The sequence below is a fragment of the Giraffa tippelskirchi genome, chromosome 13 (genome assembly GCF_054371585.1).
Source record: "Giraffa tippelskirchi isolate mGirTip1 chromosome 13, T2T-mGirTip1v1.2.pri, whole genome shotgun sequence".
Classification (NCBI taxonomy): domain Eukaryota; kingdom Metazoa; phylum Chordata; class Mammalia; order Artiodactyla; family Giraffidae; genus Giraffa; species Giraffa tippelskirchi.
In genome coordinates, this window is record NC_137287.1 from 5,699,526 (window position 1) to 5,705,897 (window position 6,372).

Consider the following 6,372-nt stretch of genomic DNA (forward strand, 5'->3'; position numbering starts at 1 on the left):
CAGCCCCATCACACATACCCATACATTTCCCTTTACTTAGGAATCCACATACTTTCCTCTTTCCTCATTAGTTTCTATCTTTTTCTGTAAATCTCCATAGCATAATACATTTCCCATCATCTGACTCATGTCTCTCTTCCTCCCATAGGAACTTCACTAATAGTTTCCCTAGTCTGATTTATGTCCCTCAAGAGACTTTCCTCTGCCTTCTCAGACTGCATTCCTCATGGAATCACCAGTTGTCACCCTGTAACTTAAGGGTTCCAGTAATATGCTGACAATGCCAGAGGATGCCTTAGTTTCAGGTAAAGGTTTCTTGTGGGGAACACAAGTACAGTAGTGAAATAGAGGATGCAGAATAGCTCCACACTGACACACACGTTAGCTACTAAACATCCAAACAGGTCCTTTCTAAGGTGCTCATCAGATTCCCATCATAACTCTTAAAACTGCCATTTACTGAGGAATAGCATAGAGGATATCATCTACACAGTCTTTATTGTTTACACTAATTCTTTTAATGACAGAGCATCAGCAGGAGCAAGACAGTATGTAATTCTGGAACGCTCTTACAAAATGTGTTCAGATTTTGAACTCCATCATCATGCATCAGGACAAATTAAGTAACTAAACTTTTCTTTAATCTGTTAGTTGAGCCTTTGAATCATGCATATGCTTTCTCTGCCTCCAAACATATGAGCCACCTCTTCATCCAAAGATAGCAATGAGCACTTAAATCATAAAAATTTATGTTAATGTTTCCTGGTTAAGAAGCTATACTTAATACCAGCGTGATCATCAGTGAGTCCAAAGTCAAAAGAAAAATCTATTTTGGATTTCATGTTCTATTAGATCATTCAAGGCACTCTCTTCTTAGCTTTACAAACCTCCTTTCCTATTTAATGAAGTAAGAATCTGGCTCTAGCACTGGTGGTTTGAGAATAAGCCCCTTCCTGACAACATGACGTTTCCTCAGCAGGAATCATAACAGCTAGAATGAGGAAAGACTTGGCCTGACATGAGCCAATTGTGAAGAAAGAGGAGCATCATCTGTGAGAAATAAAACTTCCCTAAACCCAGAGGATCTATGTCAGCTGAGCCAAATTGGGGACACTAAGTACATGGCATCAGGGATTCCCACCCAAAGGACACATCCTAAATCTCTTCTGGAAACCATTACTCAGGATGCCAATTAGGCTTGCATTGTGCATGAGATAAGCATTCCCGAAGGGCTTTGCTTGAAGTTTGTTTGTAGAGGTCAGGGGACTGGGATATTTTGAGTACTGTGGCTCAGAAGATAACATGGGAATTTCATCTCCAAGGGCCAGTTAACCATGGAGAGAAACAGTTCCTAGAGTCCCTGGTTTATTTTACCATCTTGAAAGCCAGACTCTCTTGCCCCTTTCCATCCAACCCTTTGGAGAAGACAGTCTGAGAAAGATCTAGTCCCTGTTGCCCACAGGACCCAGTGGCGGGTTTCCCCATGTGCCATACCACGGGAGAAAAGGTAAGGAATGGAGAGTGGTGATTACCAGTAGCACTTCCCATCCTTGCTGTTGGTCATTCTCCAGTTTTTTAGACTACATCGGTATAACATGTGGAAAGACTTCAGATACAGAATTTTTAACAGTAGTGTAGCTATAATCTCCTCCTCATTTACTCCCATCTCAGTTATGCCCTCCTCTTCCTCTCCATTACCATTACCGTTAGAGGTAAAGGATCTGTTGAGACATTCTTTGCTTCTCTATCTCCACTCAGATACTGAAATGTCTTATTTCACTGAGTTTATCTTGTTTATTCTTTGAGTAGATTCACTGTATCACCACTTTCTTCAAAACTCTGTCTAAGGATTTACTTGGTGCTCTCATTCTTATGAGCATATAATATCCTTCTAGTTAAAGTAGTAGCATTTATGTATTGATTTATTGACTAATATTTGATGATCACCTGCTAAATTCCAAGCACTGTACTGTGTACAGTGACAAACAAGTAAGCATGCTCTCTTCCCCCATGAGACCTGGAGAGAGAACAAATAGATAAGCAAATATACTACATCATGTTGGGTTAACAGTTTGTATTAGTCAACATTCTGCAAATGCCAATGACATTAAAACAAAACTTACACTATCTTAAGGGAAGGTTATGGGATCACAGCAGTGAATGGGGTAGAACTAATCTCTGCATCAGCTAGAGCCAATTACTTGAATCATGTCAATGCCTTCTTTTTCCACCTTTCATCTTGGCTTGGGTCTCTGATCTCATTCTCTCAGACATTTTTAGGTAGAGAGTACCCATACAGCTGGAAGCGCTCATGCCATACTTTTAGCTTGAAATCCAATACTCCTCCACCTCCAATTGAGAAAACTCCAAGGAAGAAACCTATTCAACAGTTTAGCCCTGTGGACACCCCCTTGGAGCAATCACTCTGTGTCAGATCCTGCAGTAAAAGGACAGACCTCCCTGGGACAGGTACCTATCTCTTGCAGTGGTTGGAGAGGTAGGGCCATGATAGAACAAGGAAAACAGAGATTTGGAACGGAGTAGTATTACAAAGAAAGTGTGGTTGTGAAGGGGTGACGTTAGAAGTAGGGAAGGAGTGTGTGAAAGACAAAACAATGCATATCCATTGCTAAATGATGATAAAGAAGAATTTACTATACAGCAGTAAAACAGGGAGATCACTGTCATAAACTGGGTCACAAGGGAAAGCCTCTTTTTAAAATGGCATCTAAGCTGCGGTCCCTAAATTGAGATAAGGATTATCCAGAAAATTGAAGGTAAAAAGAGATCCAGATAAAGTCAAAGATGTACAAAATCCTTAAGTTGAAAAAAAAAATCTTGATGTAATTAAGGAGCTGGAAAGAAGCCAGTATGACAGTAGATGCAATTGCAGAGCAAAGTGGGAGATGCCACGATAGATACAAGCATGAGGAGAAGGAGGAAGGAAGAGAGGGTGGGGAGAAAGGGAGGAAGGGAGAGGTGAGGGAGGAAGGAAGCTAGAAAACCAAAGAAATGGAGGGGGAGGAAGGAGGAAGGAAGAGAAGAAGGAGAAAGGAAGGAAAAAAGCAAAGTCCAATAAATTTTATTCAAAGCAGAATGTGAGTTCTTAGAAAGTTTTAAAGTAAGGAAGCATCAAGATACAACCACTCAAAGCTAGGGAAAAGAACTGCCTTGACCTGGACCTAAGCCAGGCCAGGAGGAGTGCCTAGTCCCACCAGCCAAACTGGAAAACCAGTTTGGAGTACTGGGTGTAATCCTCAGAAGAGCCTTGCCTCAGTGGTGAGGGATAATTCGACCTAGACTAAACCCTGGTGTGGTTCTGCCTAACAAATCCTAAAAGCAAAACCCAAAAGGATCAGATTCCCAATAACTGCATTCCCCCCCCCAAAAAAATGCTCAAGAATATTTTTAGGAATACAAAAATATCTAACACATAAGATATATTTCAAAATGTCTAGCATTCAATAAAAAAAAAAAATAATGACCAGGTTTGCAATTAAACAAAATGAATAGAAAAATCAGTGACTTGAAGTCTACTCAGAACTGATACTCAATAGACAATTTGAAGTATTCTATTGACTATATTGATTAGATCAGACAGAACCCTGGTGGTCTAGTGGTTAGGATTCCAGACTCTCACTGCTATGGCCCCAAGTTCAATTCCTGGTTAGGGAACTGAGATCCTGCAAGCCACAGGACACAGCCAAAAGAAAAAAAAAGACAAAGACATTAAATAATTTATTGCAATATATTCCATACATTCAAAATGATAGAGGAAAGATTAAATATGTTAATAAAGACATATTTTAAAGAAGATAAAACAGAAGTGTGCACACACACGAGTTTCTAGAGCTGAATGAAAAACACATTAGGGGACCGGCAGCAGACAGGACATGGCAGGAGGAAATACTGACGCATAAAGACATAGCAATGGAAGCTACAAGAAATGAAATAAGATAGGAAAAAAACTAAAAAGTTAATGAACAGTATCTGTGAGCTTTAGGACGACTTCGAATGGCCTGATATATATATGTATAATTGGAGTATTGAAAGAGAGGAGAAAGGACAGAGAAAATATTTGAAGAAATAAACACTATTCACTAACTAGACCTAATTGAGAACATCCCATCCAACAAAAGAATAATACACATCTTTCAAGTGCATATGGAACATTGATCAAGATACATCCTGTCACAAATGGCAGGATTTCCTTTAAGGCTGAATAGTATTTCTTTGTAAGTACATGCCACACTTTCTCTATCCCTCCACCTGATGGTGGACGTTTGGGTTGCTCCCATGGCTCAGCTATTGTGAGTAACACTGCAGTGAACATGTGCATGCAGGTATATCTTTGAGGAACTGATTTCCGGTCCTTTGGATATAGTCAGAAATGGGATTGCTAGACCGTATGGTAGTTCTGTTTTTACTTTTTTGAGGAACCTCTATTCTGTCTGTCATGATCTTTATTCTCTTGACAATAGCCATCCAAACAAGTGTGAGTTTTGTGGGTTTGATGTGCATTTCCCTGATGATTGTTCACGTTGAGCGCCTTTTCTTGTAAATTGTTTTTGGAAAAATGTCTTCTTCAGAAAAATGTCTCTTCAGATCTTTTGCCCATCCTTAACAAGATCCTTTAATTTGGGGTATTGAGTTGTAGGAATCCCTTATATATTTTGATATTACCTGGCGGGCTACAGTCTATGGGGTCACAAAAATTGGACATGACTGACTGAGCACAATCCTTTATCAGATTGTGGTTTAAAAATATTCTTTGGAAAAATGTCTCTTCAGATCTTTTGCCCATCCTTAATAAGGTCATTTATTTAATCTTGTTTTTGAGTTGTAGGGATTTCTTATATATTTTGGTTATTAATCCTTTATCAGATTATGGTTCAAAAATATTTTCTCTCACTCTGGAGGTTGCCTTTTCATTTTGTTGATTAATTCCTTTGCTGTGCAGCTTTTTAGTTTGATATAATCTTGCTTGTTTATTTTTGCTCTTGTTGCCTGTGCTTTTTGGTGTCATATTGAAGAAGTCATTGCCAAAGCCAATTTCAAGCTTTTTCTCTATTCTAGAATTTTTATCTTTGGGGTCTTACATTTAACTACTTAAGCCATTTTTAGTTGATTTTTGTGTGTGGTCTATGATAAGGACTTCATTTCTTCTTTTTTATGTGTATATCCAGTTTTCCAAAAACCACTTAATGAAAAGGCTTATAATTTTCCCCACTGTATTGAAAAGTAGTTAACCAAAATGTCAAATTTAAAATTACTTTTAAACTAGGTATAGCTCTTTAAAGATCCCATAACTGAAATAAAGTAAAATTTTAAAATATTTTATTAAGCCAAAAGAAGGCAGGGAAATACTAATAAAGAAAAAAACAGAAAGGAAAAACTTGTTTTTAATTTTTATTTTTGGCTGCACTGCACAGCATGTAGGATCTTAGTTTCCCAACCAAGGACTGAATGATGCCCCCTGCATTTGGAGCACAGAGTCTTAACCACTGAACCACCAGGGAAGTCCTGGAAAAAAAAAATTTAAGCAAATTCAAAAATATCAATTTTCATTAAGTGAAGACTAAAAAGTCTTTCACTGCCCACAAAGTGACATCTTGTTCGAAAGTAGACTCAGACCAAAAGCCAAAGATTTTTACAGTGGATCAAGAAGCATGCCTTGAAAGTGTGTGCGTCATGCTGAATGAGAACCCAAAACTGAGGTGCCCTGTCTGCCAGTATCCTGCAGGTCTACGCCACGACACCCGTAATGGCAGAACTGTGAGGAGAACAGGTTTATTCAGAGAGCCATGGTCCCTTTGACTCAGGAAACCTTTCCCACTTCAGAATCACCTGTCTCCTGCAGAATCTTTCTTTCAGCCCTGAAAGGAGCCCAGCTCACCAAGAAATAAGGGCTGGACTCAGCATCCAGACTCCAGAGGAGCTCTGATTTTCTTTCTTTCCTGAGAGTCTCTATTGGCTGCCTAAATACCGATAGCTTCTAGGTCATCAGGATGGGTATTCTATGACAAACATCTTTCCAAAATTTCTTATGATTCTTCAGTTACCTGAATTTCTTCACTGTATCTCTTTTCTACTCTTTTTGGTCATTTCCTACCACCTTAACATCTTTCAGTATACCAAAGGAAGACGTTTGAAGCAAGTGTTTAAAGCATTCATAGGTAAAATTATATTGCATACCCAAGAGTGAAACTATGATGGCAATGAAACAAGGACTGGGAATCAAGGTAACGCTGCTTTCAAGTCTTTCACCGCACGTGAAATATTATTGGAAGGCAGATTCAGATTTTTCAAACTGCACATTGTAAACTCTATGGCATGACTCAAAAGTTTTTAAAAAGAAGTGCAAAAAATAAG

The 6,372-nt window shown here is 38.8% G+C and overlaps 1 protein-coding gene across 1 annotated transcript in view; it reads right to left on the reverse strand.

Annotated features, from left to right (window-relative positions):
* ZNF3 (zinc finger protein 3) overlaps positions 1–6,372 on the reverse strand; it is a 490,877-nt gene that overhangs the window by 364,353 nt on the left and 120,152 nt on the right. The gene's annotated exons all lie outside the window — the stretch shown is intronic.